Below are 19,495 nucleotides of genomic sequence, written 5' to 3'. Positions count from 1 at the left end.
TGTTCTGAGTGGACGCTTGTCAGTCACATCTTGCTTGCTGACGGTTGTTTTTGTACTTCTAAGTCTTTGCTGATTCTCTGTCTTACAGTCCTATCCGTTGCTGAGAATGAGGGTTGCTGATTTTCTGTCTTTTAGTCCACCAGTTGCTGAGAATGCGCTGTTGGGGTCTCCAGCTGGAGCTGTGGACTCGCCTGTTCACCTTTCAGCTCCATCGGTCTTGGCTTCACTAGTTGATGCTCTGCTGTTTGGTCTGAGCACATTTAAGGTCGTCACTGTCTTGGTGGGATATATTTTTTAGTCATTATGCAATGTCCCTTTTTGTTTCAACTTTTTCCTCTGCAGTCTACTTTATCTGATATTAATAGTAGCCACTCCTGATTTCTTTTTTAAACTAACCTTTTCTTTAGCCGTCTTTCTACTTGCGCCTACCTAGGTCCTTGCATCTGATGCTTGTATGCACTGCATTTGTGTGTCTTGTGGACAGTGTATCTTGGATTATATTGTTGAGCCCACTCTGTCCACTTCTGACTTTTGATTGGCATTTAGATCACTTTCTCTTGAGGCAATTATTGTTATTATAGGCCTTTAGGCTGCCATTCTGTGGTTTCCTACTGTTTTCTTCTATTTCTCATTCTTTTGTTTCCCTCTTCCTGTCTTCCTTTGAGTTACTTGAACCCTATTTTAGGATCCCATCTTGATTTACTTGCAGTGACTCTTTTTGACTTGAGAGTAGCTGCCATCTAGCTGTCATGAGCTTTTTCTGTGGGAAAAGCTTATTTCGGGCACTGCATGTGGCTGAGGCAAAAGCCACAGCACCCACGGCACAGGTCTCTTTGGGGTGGGGCACCCCTAACTGAGTGCAGGGCTTCTCTTCCCCTTCAGCGTGAGGAATCTTTGACAGAACTTGGTGTCTGCAGCAATGGAGCCTCTGGATGACAATAATCACCAAGGCTGATCTTCCAGAGCTGAGAATAGATTTCTCAGATTTATGATGGGAGGGAGATGTCAGAGGGGGGAGAGAGACTTTCCCACAGCTTGCAGGATGGGTGCTCCAAATTTAATCCTGTAAAGCTGTATTGGCCTCAGTTTGTACCCTGAGCCAATGAAAACTATTCCAGAAATGCCAATGCTATCTCTTCCTTCTCCAGAAATAGCATCTAACTGCAACCTTCCATGTAGTAACACTTGACATCCAGATTGTCTGCCTTAGATGGTAGAGAAGAGAGGAAACAACTTCTGCCAGCCTACACACCCCACACGAGGTGAGAGTACGTGGTCACCGCCCGGTGGCAAGCATTTTCCCTCAAGATGCTCAGAGCACTCACATAACCTCATTAGTCCTCGAGTTAAAGATCAAAGTCTCTATCTCTCCTGTATTAGTGAGACGATTAAAGAAGAACTGATGCTTGCTTGAAGTCACATGCTAAGCCAGTAGTCAACTAAGAGTTAAACTCCCTCCTTGGATATATGAGATAATTGGCTACACCAGCTGATGTCTGCAATGCTAATTATTTCTGATGCTTAATTTATAAACCAAACTGAGAACTCTGCCTTCTCAGAAAGCAGCAGGTAGTCGGACTCAGGGAGAACTGACTGCATCATGGTTTATTTAGCATGCTACATAATAATGTGAAGGATGTACAATGATCAGAGTTCACCTCATCCCAAAGGTTTGGAGACTTTTGCTTAGGTTTCCTTGGATTTATACATTCATTATGCTCTTCACTCATTAAACAATCCCTGTCAAATGCCACGAGAGCCTCAGAATACTCTTGAGTAAAGGAGCTATAAAGGTGAAAGGTGAGGCAGGCAGCCAGGTAGCAAACAATTAGAGACTTAAGGACGTAAGCTATCAAAAGCGGAGCTATAAAAAGCTGAGAGAGAGAACAGGGAGATGAAGGAAACTTTACAGACGTGGCTTCCCTTTATTCAGAAATGTGGCAGGCAGCCAGGAGGGCTGAAGCTATTCTAAGCAGAGTGTGTTCCAGATCGAAGGGACGCAAGTGCAAAGACGGCGACTTGAGATGCGCATCCGTGAAAGGCGAGGAATTCGTGTGACTGGAGACCAGGAGGCGAGTGTGGATTTATGGAAGAACAGACCAAGGGGACAAGCTGAGCCCGGGCTGCTTCCCGAGCAGTGCACTGGGTGGAAAGATCACAGGCAGGGGAGTAACAACTAGTTTAATACCAATGCTGCCTTGTTTATGGGATTCCTTGCTTCCCCTCCTCCCAGCCACCCAAAGAGTTGTCCAAGGTGTCTAAGGCATTAGACAAAGAACGGATTTACAAAGTCATAAAAATACCAATGCAATGTCATCTAATAGTTTGTGTGTGTGCCTGGATTTAAAATCAGACAAGTGGGGCTTGAAGCCACTTTGCTCTGGTTATAGGATCTGGTGAAGCTTAAGAAATTGGCTGGGGACCAGGTCGTGCAGAGTAATTGTTTGCCAGCATCTGCTTCAAAGGTACCTGGAGGCCCTGTCTTCAGTGGTCAGGTTTTCCCCTGCTCCCTCGCCTCCCTCTTATCCTGGGAGTGTGTTCCCCACTGCACAGCACCGTGTTAGCAGTGCTGACATTCAGATCTAGGACAGGTTAATCATGTCCAGTGATGGCGCTCGCATTCACACACTCTTCCTAAACTCCTCCCTAGGAGACAAGCTCTGGGGATCATCATCAGTCAAGATTGATGCCTTTTCTCTTTTCTTTCTTCTTTTTTATTCCTTTGTAATTCCTCCAGAGAAGATGATTTATTGAGTACAGTAGCCAAAAGTGGAAAACATCTACTACTGTGTCTATTAAAGCAAAACCAATGGACTTACCATTCCGTTTAGAAAGCTGTCTACACCTACGCTGCGTAACAGCTGTGTTGACAGTCCTGGGATAAATGAGGAAAACATTAACAGAGATTTAAAATGTGTGACCAAGTGACTCAATTCTTAGATGCTCCACTCTCAGAGGAGGGCTTCTTGGAAAACTTGGATTTTTCTAGAGCTGAAAAGCCACAATTTCGGGTGGTCACAGATTTCCAGGTTTATTTAAGAATAGCCATTCGATGGACACATGCTACTTCGTACACATCTCACACCTAAGAATACATATAACACAGAGACACCATAAAATGTGTACACGCACCTTCCAAATTCAAAGGGCCATTGCAAGTATGACCTTCAGGCACCTCCCACTTGAGAAGGGCAGGTAGATCAACAGTATAGCCCTGTGACCACATGCAGGATAGGCTTTAGTGTGCACACTCAGACATGTCCCACTCCTTGTGGCCCATCAGGTTCCTCCATCCATGGAATTTTCCAGGCAAGAATTCTGGAGTGGTTGCCGTTTCTTACTCCAAGGGATCTTTCCAGCCCAGGGATGAAACCTACGTCCCTTTCATCTCTGGCATTGGCAGGTGGATTCTTTACCACTAGCTCCACCAGGGAAGCCCTATGGTAGGCTAGGCACTCATATGACCAATCCTCTCAGCAACCCTCTGAGGCAAGCATTGTCATCTTTACTCACAGATAAGGAAAGAAAGGCTCACTGAGGCTAAGTTATTGGCTCAAAGTCACACAGAAAGTGACTCCAAGTTTGATTTCAAGCCCATTCTCTACCACTTCAGCAAACCAGACCATCCTTTACAGATGACTGAATCAAAGAAAAATATGAAGAACCCTGACTTCCACAAAGAAGTAGAATGATCTCCTCTACCTCCCACAGCCATCACTCATAAGTCAATCCATCCATTCGCAAATATGAATACGTAGAGTCTTCCGCATGCCAGACACCTGAGAACCTTATCCCAGCCAGAACCAAACGTGCTGAGAAGCGACCTCAGACCTAGGATTTGCTTCATTTGCATTTCACATGCCAGGACGCAGAGACAGTTTCTCACGTCTGGTCATCAAACGAATAGGAAATTAGAGGTCTCTGCAAATGTCGCCTCAGCTGCTTCAACAGGGATGTCCCTTCTCACTCCTGAGTAGGTGTATTAGTGTCCTGGGGCTATCATCACAAATTACCGCAAATCAGGCAGCTTAACACACCAGAAATTTCTTTTCTCACAGTTCAGAAAGACATAGGCAGAGATCAAGGTGTCAGCAGAGCCACACTCCCTCCACAGGGAAGGGCCTTTCTTGTCTGTCAGCTTCTGTCGGTTGAAGCTGACCCTGGCGTCCCTCGGTCCTTGGTTCCCTGGCTCGTGGCAGCATCGCCTCTGCCTCCGGCTTCACGTGGCCTTCTTACCCACATGCATTTCTGCACGCCGACTCCCATTCTTACAAGGACACCAGTCATATATAGGGCTCACCCTGATCCAGGATGACGTCATCTTAACTATTACTTCTGCAAATATCTCATCTCTAAATAAGGTCGTAGTCTGAGATTCTGGGTGGACATGAATTTGGGACCGGAGGAACACTGGTAAACCCACTGCAGTAGGAGAAAAGCGGGGAAAACCTAGCTCGGCTTCTTTTCCACTCCCTTGCTACCAACATGGCCATCGATTGCTTCCCCAAATTTGCATCTTGATGCTCCTTTTTCTGACCCTGTACCTCTTGACCTAAGAAAAATCTTTGTTAGGGAGTCCTTGGAATCACCTTGTTGCAGCATGAATCTAAGCCCTCTGGCAAGTAATCTTCCTTCAGACCTGGACACCCATGAAAGTGGACCCAGTGCTCCAAGACTCTAACTTAGCTGGGGAGAGTATAAACCAGCGGACAAGGTGAGGTCTGGACTAGACTAGCATCAATTGTCAACTCTATCATCAACTAATGAGGTTGTAGGGAAGTCATTTGGGTTCCATAAATCTCAGTTTCCTCATCTGTGAAAGGGGGAATGTATAACTCCCAGGGTTACTGAAAGGAATAAATTAGGTAATAGAATGTTACTAAATAGTAGCTTTTTGTAGCAGCAGTAAAGAGAAAGAAGCACAAGACCCATGGGAAGGCCACAGTGAGTCTGCTACTTCTTTCACTGGGAGGAGTGCATCTGGTGTGAAAGGAAATCAGAATTCCCTCCCAAGTTCAGATGTCTCCAGAAGGAGTAGGGTCTTCTGCCCACTGAACCAGAGAGACTTATTTTACCTGAAGTAAGTAGAATTGGGGAGAGAGATCTGAAGAGCTCAAAATGTTTAACACTATACTCGGGGCCTCTCTGGGGGCTCAGAGGTAAAGACTCCACCTGCAATGCAGGAGCTGCAGGACCTGGGTTCAAAGATCCCCCTGGAGGGGGAAGTGGCAGCCCACTTCAGTATTCCTGCCTGGAGAATCCCACGGGTGGCAAAGAACAGGACACAACCGACGTTTCTTAGCACATGCATGCTTGGCAGAGAACCATGAATACTGCTTCCCTGGCACTTCATGGGGGTTTTGCTTCCAACTTTAGGCCCACTCATGTTGCTGCAAATGGCATATATATATAGAACACAGGGGTACATTATCATTTTAAATTATATAATATTTATAATATAAATTTATGAGTTTATACATATGATATTTATAAACCTGTGTATATGCCTAGGAGTAGGATTACTGTGATCTGTCAATTCTTGACACATCAGGGGCCTCAAGTGAGACTCTTAAAACCCGATTCTTGAATAAATCCCAGGTTTTGAGAAATCAGCATTTCTACAAGAGGTGAAAGGAACCATGCGAGGAAAAGACTTTCTAGGGGCAGAGATCTGTCCCAGCAAGTCAGGCAGGAGAAATTTGATGGGGTGGTGGGTGGCATGGTTGGATCACAGAGAGATTTCTCTCTTAGTTGGAGTCTGAAATTTGGGCAAATGAGTAGGTAGAAAACAAGATCTGAAAGATAAGCCAGGGTTCTTTTTTGGAGGTCTGAGAAACTGGCTCTTCTATCTGTTGAGAACACAAACCGTAATCCTTTTCCGAGCCAAGTAGAAGAACCACTGGGACTCGTTTTAATGTCAATGCTATTGAGCTACCAAGGCTACGAGGAAATAGGCACACTTCTACCGCCTTACAGAGCCACTTGAGCATAGCAAAGTGACATGCGCCTCCGTGGGAGGATCTGCTTGTCCACACCTTGGGAAGACCTAGATGCCGACAAGGGCTTCACTGTCCTTAAGCCGGACTTCCGATGTGTGCACTTTGCCTCTCTCCTCTCTCATAGCCCATACCTTTACTTCACCTTCCTTTATTTATTTGTATTTGTAATGACTCACAGACACAGATTGCCAAGTACCCAGGGAGCCTGACACTCCTGGAGTGTTTTCACGCTCCAGAGAAGCGAGCAAGTCGCAGAGACCCACCCACAGCGTCCTCAGGGCAGCCTGCGGTGTGTGTGCACAGGGCCGTGAAACCACTCACTGCCTTTCTAGGAATGACGCTAAAAAAACCCCCTGAGCACCCACAGTGGTCTGTGCAAGGTGTTGTTCATAGAAGCAGTATTTACAGAAGAGATGGTTAGATAAATTACGGCCCGTCTTGTGATGAAACAATGAGCATGCTCTAAGACGCCAGTTGTTTGTTGTTGTTGTTGTTGTTTTAAGGAACTTGAATAATTTAGGGGCAAAAGGGACTTCCCTGGTTGTCCATGGTTAGGGTTCCATGCTTCCAGTATAGGAGGCATGGTTGCATCCCTGGTTAGGGAACTAAGATCTCACGTGCTGTGATGTGGCAAAAAAAAAAAAAAAAAACAAAAAACTGTGGGAAATTTGTTTCTGTTGAAATAATAAGTGAAAATCATATATATATGCATATATATACAACTATATATAAACAATATGGGAAATAAAATATTATATTTATTTATATATATAAAACTTTATATAAATGATGACCCCCAGATTTGTTAACTATGTATATAAATATGTGCATCTATAAAAGACCAGAAGAAGATATATTTAGATGCTAACATGTGTTTATCCAAGTTGTAGGAATTTAGAGTTTTTATCTTCCCCTTTACACTTATCTATACTTTCAAGGGCTCCTACAGTTAAACTCGTATTAATTCCATAACCAGTCACAAAAGGTGTTATTTAAAAAGAAGACTGAAGTACTCTACTTAACAGCTGTTTCTTGAATACTTAATACATGCCTGGCTTGGTCTGTTCTCAGTGAAGAAATAGAGAAAGAGAAAGGGGAAGAAAAGGAAAACAAAGCCTGATGCTCTTCAGAAACGGGAAAAAAGACGTTCTCTCATGCCCTCCACTGTGCAGGAGGGTCACAGAACGGGCCGGAGAGAGACGCGCCTCCTGTGGCAGAAGCTGAGCTCAGATGCTCGAAGCCAGGAAGCATTTCAAAGTGAGGGGCCCTTCTGGTCTGCAGGGTCCTGGCAGGCACTCACCAGCCGGGAGGCTGGCCTCTGGTCCCAGGCTCAGCCCTGCTCCTGCATCTGGGTGTCAGGGAGCCTTTTCCTAATCCTCCAAGACCCCTCTCTCCCTTCCAGTCCCCACTGAAGGAGACACTGAGAGGCTCTCTCGCTGTCTCCAGCTGTGAGATTCTCCTGGATAACAGAGGCTTGCCTCCTTCCTTGACGCAGGATGCCTTTCTCCCAGATCCAGCTGTCAAGTCCAGATGTCCCACAGCCTGGTTTACAGTCCAGGTCCGGACGTCGTGGAAGCAAGGAGGCCAAAGTTCAGGAAAGGTGGGTTTGCTTTCTTCTTCTTGCTCAGCTATAAACGATGCTGTTCTGAATAACAAACCAGGGATAATTACTTTCAAACTCCCTTAGATCCCCAGCATCACCACCTGCTTGATTTCCCAGGGGTGTAAGGTGATCCCCCAACAGCTCCAATCACTTCCACGTGCCCACTGAGCAAGGCCGCCTCCTTTCTGCACTTTTTTCCTTTTTTTCTTCTTCCTCTCAGCCTCTTTACGGATTCTTTTGCGTAGACCACGTTCTGCGCCTTGTGCAATGACGCATATTGGGAGCCAAGTGTCTGTCGCATCTGTGTGGTCTCTAAAAATGCGCAGTCAGCCGCAATCTCAGATTCCACAGGCTCCGCCCCACCCTAAAGCCGGCATCAGGTTTCAAGCACAGGGTGAAGAAGAAACCCACTCCGTCCTTTCCTGGGCCCCCGGATGACCTAGAAGAGCAGAGTCAGCACCGCCACCTGCTTTCCTGATGAAGCCTTGAGAAGGATCCACTGGACTTGTCCCAGGGTGAAAGAGCTCTTGTGCAGGGGTAGCCAAAGGTATTATTAGCCACTAAATGATTGTGACTCACAGGATACAATTAAGGACTGACTGCCCATGAATCCGTGGCCCTGACCGCTGCTGTGGTTAAAAAATAAGACAGGCTACGGTGAGGCCACTGTGACCGTGGAGTAGAGGGACAATGCGGGGACGAGAGGAGGGTGGACGGGGAGCGAAGGCCAAGGGGAAGGATGAAGGTGGCCCGTGCCTGTGACCGTGGAGTAGAGGGACAATGCGGGGATGAGAGGAGGGTGGACGGGGAGCGAAGGCCAAGGGGAAGGATGAAGGTGGCCCGTGCCTGTGACCGTGGAGTAGAGGGACAATGCGGGGACGAGAGGAGGGTGGACGGGGAGCGAAGGCCAAGGGGAAGGATGAAGGTGGCCCGTGCCTGTGCGGCAGCTCCCAGCCTGGCACACGAAGCGCCCGCTGATGCTGCACAGGCCCACGGTGCTCCGTCCTGCAGGGGTGTGTGTGTGTGTAAACTGCCAGTTTGAGTGTTTCTGTTTAAATTTCAGTTGAGAGTGGACCACAAACTTTAAGAGTGAAACTTTGGCTGTGAGGGGGCTGGAGCGTGTGAGTTTCAGTGGGTCATGCCTGTCCTGTGTCCTCGAGGAGGCCACCTGCCTCCCAGTGCCTCGGTCTGCTCATCGCAGTAGGCCAGCATCAGGGGGTTCTGGTTCAGAAATTTCCCTCAAGAACAAGGGGATGCTGGGAGGCGAGGTGGGGCCTGAGACACCCGAGCAGTGTGTTTTCTCAGAGTTTTCTCTGCCGGGTGGAATGGGAGGTAAGCAGGCTCAGAGCTCCAGCAGGGAGACCCAGTGCCGCTGACGGAGCTGCTCAGAACCCTGCTGTTCAGTTTCACCTTCATCTCTCACTGACACTTGTCTTCACCGTGTTCCTCCTGGCCACAGCCTTCAGTTTCCCCAAAAGTAAACAACAGTGGAATCCACAGGGTGTCGCTCCCACCACCCACCACCCTGGCAGGATCCTTCCAGGGAGTTCACTGTACAGAATTTGAAGACAGGACCTCAGGGGTCATCCTTTCTATCAGACACTCCTCCTCCTCCTCCTCCTCCTAAAGAGATGCTGGGGAGGGTGAGTGGTTCCAGTCCTGTCTCCACTCCTCGCCTTATTGCAGATGAAAGAGGCCACAGCCAGCACACACACACACACACACACACACACACGCTGGGTGGAGCCACAGCTGATGGGTCACATAGGCAGACACAGGCCCCTGGCAGGGCAGACACCATCACAGATGCAGACAGAAAGGGAGGTGGAGGTCAGCTCTCCAGCCGCTCTGGGCCCCGCCTGGAAGCTGAGTGTACTCAGAGGACACTTGCTAATGGAGAAAGTTCTCTGACCTTCATTCTTGACTTGAAATAGAAATCTTGTTGAAACAGGTGGGGAAAACGATAGCTTTAGGAAGGTTCAGACAGAGGAAGAGCAGAGATGTTACCTAAGATATTTCCAGGCCAGAATTTTCCAGGTGGTGCTAAATCCCACCCTGGTGCTGGGGGCTGGAGACCAGTTCCCCTGCCTTTGCTTCTGTGGCCTCTGCTGAGACACCGGTCAGTGCTCACAGCTGTGGGCTCAAGTCAGAAGCCAGTGCCTGTCGGAGACAAGGCTGATCACAGTGTGTTGAAGACCAGGCTTGGCTCCATGTGCTCATGAGTGGCTGAAACTCCACGTGGCAGGATCTTTCTGGGCCTCAACAAGTCCTCTAAAACTAGCCAACCACTCACTGATGGGTGCCTGGACCATTCAGCCCTGGAGGGCTAATTCAGTGGATTAAATTTAAAACATTTAATGTTTCAAATCTGCAAACTTGGCAGATTTACCAAAATATTTATTAATGTCTCCAATAACATATTTGACAGATTGTCAGGCCTAAGAGAGCTGTTAGAGGAGTTAGGGCTCCAGGGCCTCCATATTCCATATTCTCCGAGTACCCCCATCTCCTTTCTCTCTGAGTCAGGCAGTTGGGGCTGGGGCGGGCGGTGGTAGTCTGTGTGCTGACTACCTTTGCCTGTTCTCCATCAGAGAATTCCTCTTGGTCCTGGTGCCCTCCAGAACTCAGAGCAGCACAAACGAAACGCTCCTTAAAACATTAATAAGCTGATAAAATCATCACATCCAGTAAGAGTGCCAAATTCTCAATAAAGAGTCAAAAGGAACAAGTTGTTGGCAAATCTATTTGACATAGTCACTGAATTAGTCATTTGACCAAACAATTTGTGACTTAATTGACTTTCATTGAATTGGAAGGATGGCTGGGGGCAGCCCAGAGAAAGAGACAATGAAATCTGTACCACTCCAGTGGGGCACACAAGAGAGAGGGAGGCACCCAGAAGGGATGCTCTCAGGGAGTGGAGGGGGCTGGCGGGAATGGGCAAGGAAGGAGTGAGAAGCATTGGTTCTGCAGCACCTCTCTGAGGGTTCATGGCCTTGACCATGATCAAACAGTAAAGAACCATCTTCCCATCTTTTTTCTCATTTTATCCTTACACAGACTTGTGAAACAAGACAAGTCTTTTAATTTCATTTGCAGAGATGAATAAAGAGGCCTAGAGCTGTGGTCTTCCAAGATTAAAGTTAAGACTTTATAAAACTTAGAGCTCAAATCCAATTCTTTAGCATTTAAGATCCACATTCTTGTCCATCTTACCAATGAGCTCTCAGCAAAGGAGAGACAGACCCAGAGAATGGGTCTGTCTCATTCTCAGTGCTTTGCACACTATGGCTGCACAGCAAATATGTCTTTGATAAATGAATAATGATGATGACAAGAAAAATGATAATTAAAATATCTAATATATATTGAGTTTGCTGGAATTACTTAATTTTCAACTGTGTGCGGTAGGTCATATTTCAAGCCCATTCTGCAACAGCTTGGTGGAGCCAATAGAATTGTAATGAAGCACGAAGAAGAAAACGCTGGACCAGGCCGTGCTTTCCCCCAGGCAACCTGCAGAGAGTAGCTTGGCTGTGTAACAGGAAACTGCGTCTGTAACCCAACCCCTGGGTCCTCAGTTTATATCCAAATTCCTGGGCCATGTGATTCAAATATGTAGAGAAATTCTTGATAGCCCAACAAGCCTATTTGTCCTTAGAGGGGATGCTGTGAAGAAGAGCTCACAGTCTCACCGATTTCCAAGCAGTTTTGCCCGCCCCAATGCCTCTCCCATCACTTCTGCCCCATCCTCCCCTCTTCCCGCACTTGTCCGATCGCGCATGATCTCTTTCACAGAGACACGTGTCTCACGGAGACATGTGTCTGCTCTCTCGTTCCGTCTGCCCAACACACCACAACCAGGGTCCTCTGCTTTAAGACGATCTCAGCTCACAGCACTCTCTGAGGGATTCCCCAACACCTGGGAGCCGCGGGTCTCCTGTCAGAACCTGCTTTTGAGGCTGTTGGTCCCCCTCCCCAGGGTTCCTCATTTATTGGGTCTGGGGTGGGACTGAGAACTTGCATTTCTGGTTCCCAGCTGGTGCTGGTGCCATCCGTGCTTCTGATTCAGGGATCTCGGGTTGAGAAGCTTTCAACCCAGTTTGAAAGTTTCAAACCCAGTTTGCCTCATCAGGTGGCACTTCTCACGTCCTGCATCTTCCTCCATGAAATGCCTTATGCACATTCAGCTGTTAATAGTTAGAGCGGCCATATGTGTTCCTGCCTGTGCATATCTGCTCAGTCTGTGTCTCAGCCAGGAAAGTGTGTGCCCCTCCACCTCCCGCCTCTCCCCCAGCTTCTCTGCACATTGGTGTCTTACACAGATCATTCCCCTCTGCTCCAAGCCACCTGCTTCAGGAAGCCTTTCCTTACCTCTCTGAGCAGAATACTTCATTCCTTCTTCGCTCTTAGAATAATTTATCAGTTCCTTTCCTCTAGTGCTTCTCAGCGTCTGTCCTGTACCTCTGTCTTGTGTATGCCCTGCTGGAACACAGAGGTAGAGTACAGCACAGGCTTTGGAGTCTGGCTGAGCTGGTTTTAGGTCTCCTCTCTGCTACTTACTAGCTGTGTGAACCTCCTAGCTCAACTTAGCCTCTTCAGATCGCAGTTTCCTCATCTGTAAAAGAAGGGGAGGAAAGGCTGCCTGTGATGGTTTTTAGCCATGTGTGAAAGTGCTTTGATGCTCCTCATCCTGAATATGGTCTGACCTCGGTAATGCTCATAACAGAGGGAATGCAGCAGAAGTATGCTATGTGACTCTATGGTCTTGTCAAGCTAACACATAAAAGTAGCCATCACAGGCCCTTCCACTTGGAATCTACAGCCAAGAAAGGCAACACGCAAAGGCAAGGCCTTTGTGCCGCGGTCAGCAGTCAGAGTGGAGCCTAAGCAGCAGGTCATCTAGCCTGGCTGCCTGGTGTTCAGAGAAGCTACCTCCAGAGGACCCCGGTTCAGCCCTCAGCTACAAGCAGCACTCCTGGCCATTCCGTTTTTTTTCTAGCTGAGGTCCCCAAGTGCATGAAGCAGAGATAAATCACCCCTTTCTTTCCTGTTCACACCCATGACCCACAGACTCTGGGCACAGCCACACGGCGGTGAAGTGGCTTCACGTCGCTGTGTCCGGCTTGGTTTGATAGACAGCAGTACTGGGTTGGCCAAAACATTCGTTCATGTTTTTCCATAACATTTTACAGAAAAACCCAATCTAACTTTTTTGCCAACTGAATGCATAACTGAACTACTGACATCTTGAGGAGAAGTATTCCTACATAGCCCTCTCATGTTGCTGAGGGGGATTTTTGCTGGCTTGGCTGAAAACCTGTAACTCCCCAAACAGTGCTCATTGTACCAAATCCTAAGATTTCTCACCTCTTCCTGTCTCATCTTTCTTTATTTTCCTTCCCCAGAAGTACAGCCTTCCCTGAACCAACCCAAGAAGTCTCAATTTTAAAGCGTTAACTCCCCAGTCTCCCTCATTTCATCTTCTCATGTTCCCCTGAACCCTCAACAAATCAGGTCTTATAGGATGGATCCATTTAAAGCTTAAGAAGGAATCCAATTATGTATAGGCTCTGGAATTTATATTTGATAAATTACTTAGCTGACGATACATTGGAGGGTTAATCTATTAATAAAAAGAAAAAACATAATTACTGGAGTTAGTGAGTGATTCTTTCCATCTACAAGGGCTCTCTTGTGAATTTCACAGTTTGCCTTGAGCTGGCTGCCAGCCACCTGTAATGAAGGACACCAGGAACATACACAAATTATAAGATTGCTTTGGAGGGAAATGCGTTTTTTAGGAAGGGAAGAGAAAGGAACAGGCTATTTGTTTCCTGGTCTCCACCGCCCAGACTGGTGTGAAGAGCCATCACCACGTGTGTGGAGGGGAGGGAGCAAGGGGATGGAAAATCTGACTCTCCATATCTCGACTTCAGGAGGACTCTAGGCCCATCCCTTCTCTTTCAATTTTTTCTGAGAAAGAATGTTTGGAAAAGTGCCATTATAATCTTTTGTTGCTGTTTAGTAGCTCAGTCATGTCAGACTCTTTGCAACCCATGAACTGCAGCACGCCAGGCTTCCCTGTCCTTCACCATCTCCCTGAGTTTGCTTAAACTCATGTCCATTGAATTGATGATGCCATCCAGCTATCTCATTCTCTGTTGCCCCCTTCTCCTCTTGCCCTCAGTCTTTTCCAGCATCAGGGTCTTTTCCAATGTGTTGACTCTTTGCATTAGGTGGCCAAAGTATTGGAGCTTCAGCTTCAGCCTCAGTCCTTCCAATGAATATTCAGGACTGATCTCCTTTAGAATGGACTGGTTGGATCTCCTTGCAGTCCAAGGGACTCTCAAGAGTCTTCTCCAACACCACAGTTCAAAAGCATCAATTCTTCGATACTCAGCCTTCATTATGGTCCAACTCTCACATCTGTACATGACCACTGGAAAAACCATAGCTTTGACTACATGGACCTTTATCAGCAAAGTGATATCTCTGCTTCTTAATACGCTGTCTGGATTTGTCATCACTTTCCTTCCAAGGAGCAAGCATCTTTTAATCTCACGACTGTAGTCACTGTCCTCAGTGATTTTGGAGCCCAGGAGAATAAAGTCTGTCACTTCGGTGTATTTCTAACATATGAAAATGGGGTTGCAGTGGGCAACACAGGGCATCCTTTCCACATTGAGCATAAATGAGCCACAAGCCAGCTGAAAGAGCCAAGGATGAGTGTCAAATGGGTTAGAAAGGAGAACCCCTGAGTGTACCTTTTCCCCTGGGAGAGGGAAGCATCATAGTCCTGCTTTCCAGTCCAAACTCAATTCTGGTGCCATTTTTAAAAGGCGCCTAAAAACGTGTACAGCATGGAAGAAATCCATGGTAATAGCGGAGGAATTAAAAGACAGGTCCTAAAGTCAGTGATGATCTCCAACCATGACACGCTGTTCATGACTCAATAGACATGAGTTTGATTTGGACACAACTTATTGACTGAACCGCAACAATAAAAGAAAAGAGGGTTCAAAATGCAGTTAGTCCTCAACAAGACCTGTTTCCCAGGCCTGTCTTATCACCTGCAGACTGGGGGAAGAAGGGCAAGCTGCCAGAAGGGCATTTAAGACATTGGTCCACTGTAGAAACTCTGATCAAGACTTTGTATACAGCTTGAAGGAATTTCAGATGCCTTGGGTGAGAGAACCAAGATCCAAAGTTAACTGACCAACTCAGAGATATGTATACAACCTAGCAGAATGAACGTTCAAAAGGAGAATTTTTGGTTTTGAGCATGCCTCCCACCCCTACTGCAGAGAAGAAGACCGGTGAGAACTCGAAAGCTGTGAACATCCAGCCACCATGCCTCTTAGGGCTGCCTTGAAGGTCACTGAGACCTTGGGGTGTGTAGTTCAGCCGCAGCCCTCAGAATGCATGCAGGCTTCTCCTCTACACAGTTCAGGGACCAGCCCTTTCAGCCCATATTTTGCTGAAAGGGCAGAGACCCAGGAGCAGAGGACAGGGCAGCCCTGGGTGCATGGGCAGCTAAGAGTGTTTCCATGTAGGGGGACCAACCACACAAAGTTGAAGCCTCCCAGATCTAGCTTCCCAACCCAATCTGCCACCTCTCGTTTCTTAGTTAAACTAGCATAGCTTCAGGTCCTAAATTTTCTTGCATTTAACTTTCTGTACTTTCCTCCAAGGTGGGGCTTAGGAGCATCAGACGAACACAGATTCCTCTGAATTTCCCGCACATTATTAAGTTGTCCCTAGGGCTCTTTTTCCTGAGGGGGTGGGGGTACTCTCACAGGTTAAAAATGTACATGTCCGATACTTTTAAGGTTTTATCAATTTGTTCTTATAGATTCATACCAACTACTTATCTCATCTAAAAACAGAGTCACCCGGAACTTGACTAAACGTAGGATGTATGTTTGAATTTCAATAAACTGGCGAAAGGGAGAACCTGGATTTCAGGAGTTAAAGGACATGACAGGAATCAGCTGGTGAACTCTTAATTAGTGTGTTGCATGTTGAAACTCACAGTTATTTTTAATGACCTGGAGTAATGAATCCAAAGTTTAAAAATCCACAAATTACTTAACTGGCAATAAAGTCAGAGTGGGTATTTGAAGAGCAAATCTGTATTTCTGCTCTTGAATTTATGAAGGCTTTGGACATACTGACCTCCCTGCGTGCAGGCTGGGGAGATAGAGTTCCCCAGAGACAATATCTCTTTAAGGAATGCTCATAGTGAGCTCTGAGGAATAACTTCCCTCTTAGTCTGGATTCTGGGGAGAAGACAGCAGGGATAGTTGGGAGATATCCTGCAGTTTGACCACTAGAGGGTGGGCATTCCTTCGGCCCCCTGGGGCCTGGGAGAGGCACCGTGGTGCTGCCAGGACAACCTGTTCGGGATGTTGGGGTGGCGTAGGAGGGCTAGATACTGGGTACACAGGAAAACGACATGGAAATACCTCCAAAAGGAGATGTCTTATATTTATATGATCTTGGCCCTCAACAAGGGATAGGCTTTGAATATGTTGAGAAATGACCCTTCAGGCAAGAGAAAGAGCAAAGGCAGGCATGTGGCAGGAGCTCACAGGAGCCAAACCGGAAGGAGAAAGAGCAAAGGTAGGCATGTGGGGAGGAGCTCACAGGAGCCAAACTGGAAGATCTCCAGGGGACGGCAGCCTGGAAAGGGGCAAGGCACAGACTGGAAAATTCCTGGAATGTCCAAAGGAAGGACTTACTATTATGTTCTCCAGTTTTGAGGAGCAATGTTTAAGTAAGAGCCCAAGAGAGCAATGCAGTGATCAGCTGTGAAGTCACCACACGCTTCCTGCCTCACCCTGGTGAGCTGCACCACCTCTAAGCTCGATTTTCCTCTGACTTACTTGCTATTAAATTTTTTAAATTGAGATAAAGTAGATGTACAATATTTTATTAGTTTCAGATGTGCTGTACAACAATTTGACATTTGCATACATTATGAAATGATCCTCAGCATAAGTTTAGCTACCATCTGTCCCCATAAGAAGTTGTAATATCATGGACCTTATTTCTTCTGCTGTGTATTACATCCCAGTGATGTATTTGTTATGTGATTGAAGGTTTGTACCTCTTAATCCCCTTCACCTATTTATCTCCCCCTCCCCTCTGACAACCACGCCTTGGCCTCTGTATCTATGAATGTGTTCTTGTTTTTTCCCATTTGTTAGTTTCGTCTTTCAGATTCCACATATAAGTGAAATCCTGCGGATTTCTTTGTCTGTCTCTGTTGATATGTGTCACTTAGCTTAGTATCTCCTAGGTCCATCCGTGTGGCCACAAATGGCAATATTTCGTTTCTCATGAATGAGTAATAATCCCAGTGTGTGTGTATACACTGCATCTTCTCTATCCATTTGTCTGTTAATGGACAGTTAGGTTGCTTCCATGTCTTGGCTATTGTAAGCAGCAAAGCACCCTGGAGTTCATGTATCTTTTCAAATCAGTGTCTTTGTTTTCTTCGGGTAAATACATGGAAGCAAGACTGTTGGATCATATGGCAGTGCTATTTTTAGTCTTTTGAGGAATCTCTGTGCTGTTTTCCATAGCTGTACCGATGACAATCCCACTGATGTTGCACGAGGTTTCAGTCTTCCTCTTGTCCATAGGGATGGAGAGAGAGTGGCACCTGCCTAACATGCTGACTTTGGTAAGAATGTTCGGCCAGGCGTGTGAGATGTTCAGCACAGAGCCCGGCACACATATGTGTACATGTCAAATATTAAAGCTTCGCTTGAGAAAGATTAGCCAGCAAAATGTATTGGAGTGGAGAAGCTAAAGACGGGCACAAATGAAGATGCTACATGGCACAGTTCAAAGAAGAATACTTGAACGAGGGTAGCAGAGGAGGAACAGGGAGGATGGCGGGGGTGGGGCTCACTGGGCTTCACCATGGAGTCATCTCCATTTAGGTGGGTTGTGATGTCTTTTACCAGTTCATTCACTCAGTGAACAGCCATTGATCTACTGCATTGAAGAACCTAGCAATGTGTGGGGAGGTGGAGGAATACTTCAGAATTACAAACTTGTTCCTCCAAGCAATTCTCTTATTTCTTATTTTAGATGTATTCTGTCTCTGTACATTACCTGATGCTCAGAGGCCAGATTTTGGTGAGTTTGAGGTATCCACAGAGCACCAGGCTGGAAATGATAATAGATAATGTGAGAGTGACTTTTGGAAGGGAAATGCAGACAGAATGGAGATTTGGGAGCGATTTACCTGGAACAGACGAGCTCTGTGATGGAGACAGCGTAGGAAGCAGGAAGAGGGCTGGAGAGGCCCATCAAGGATGGCGCTAAACTGCTGGATCTCTTCCCCCCAGAGAGCCCGCACTAAACCCGAATTTCTGAAGAGAACTGTTTCTCGAAGAAGAGTGTTCTGACTCGGTGTTTGCAAGCAGGCAGCCACAGAAGTTCTACCTGTGAAACTGCATACACTGACCCTTCAAAATGCCTCTAGCTTTCTGAAGGTCCCACTTCGTTTAGCTGGTTCTGCTTTAGAGAGGTGAGAAGATCACTCAGCTCCTCCTTTGCTTCTTCCGCGGTGTCTCACCCTCCCCCCACCTTTCTCCTCTACGTTCTTCCCCCTTCCACCCTCTTTCTCCTGCATTCCGTGTCCGCCCTCCCCTCTCCTCCTTTCAGGCGACCTGGCTCCGAGCTCCCTGCCCACCCCCGTCCCTCCCGTAGTGACTGAGTCAGGAAGCAGGAAAGCATCTACACTTTGCAGTTTGTTTTCCTGCAGCGGGGCTGCGGCTTCAAACCGATAGAGAAACTGTTTGGGAGAAAGAGACCTCCGAGGACTTGAGGACTCGACACTTATCAAAGCACATCAGCATCTGGGCAGCGGCAGCGGCTTCCTGTTTATACAGCTCCTCTCCTCCAGGGAGGCTCAGCTGAGCCTGGCCAGCTGTGGCCCGGGCAAGCCGCCTAGCGCAGAAGCCCAGCAGCCCACCAGTCGGTGTAGGGCCCAGGAGCCCTGGGAAGCCACGGTGTCCACAGCTGCGGCCTAGTGCGCCACACCCCTGAACGTGCTCGGTCTCTCAACAGCCGCGTCCCCTCCCGTCTCCGCAGCCTCTCTCCATCAGGTGCTCGGCGGGGAGGGTGCGCTCTTCGCGAACCAGGCTGGGGCATCTCCTGCCTCCATTTCCCTGTAGTACAGCCCATCCACAGCTGGCAAGGCTGCCTGGGCTTCCCCTGGGCCCTCTGGCCTGGAGCCAGGACCAGGCTCTAAACCGGAAGGCACCTGGGAAATCATTATCTGTCTTCACATATTTATTAAGTCCCTACTATGTTTTCTGGAGTGTTCCAGGGCCCTGGTGATGGATGGAAACAGACAAGGCTCTCTGCTTTTATGGGGCTTCCCAGGTGGCTCAGTGGTACAGAATCCCCTTGCTAATGCAGGTGATGTGGATTTGATCCCTGGATCAGGAAGATCCCCTGCAAATGGCAACCTGCTTCTCTATTCTTGCCTGGGAGATCCCATGGACAGAGAAGCCTGGCAGGCTATAGTTCATGGAGTCACAGAAGAATCAGACATGACGTAGTGATTGAGCACAAGCCCGGCTCTGCCTTTACACACTTTTACATTCAGAAAGACAATGAGTGAGAAAATGTCAAATGATAAATGGGGTGGGATGCAGAGGCAAGACTGAGGAGGAGAGGGTGGTCTGCTTGGGGGATCAGAAGAGGCCCAGAGATGGAGAAATTTCTTTGAGGCTGAAGCGGGGACAGTATGGGAAGATATAGGGACCAGGCAAGGGGACCCTCTGTGCAAACATTCTGGTCCTGAAAATGGAGCAAGGGGGGCTTGGTCAAGGCACAGGAAGTGGTGGGGAGAATGGATCACAGGAAA

Source organism: Bos mutus, chromosome 28 (assembly GCF_027580195.1).
Source record: "Bos mutus isolate GX-2022 chromosome 28, NWIPB_WYAK_1.1, whole genome shotgun sequence".
NCBI classification, from domain to species: domain Eukaryota; kingdom Metazoa; phylum Chordata; class Mammalia; order Artiodactyla; family Bovidae; genus Bos; species Bos mutus.
Note: the sequence above shows the minus strand (reverse complement) of the source record.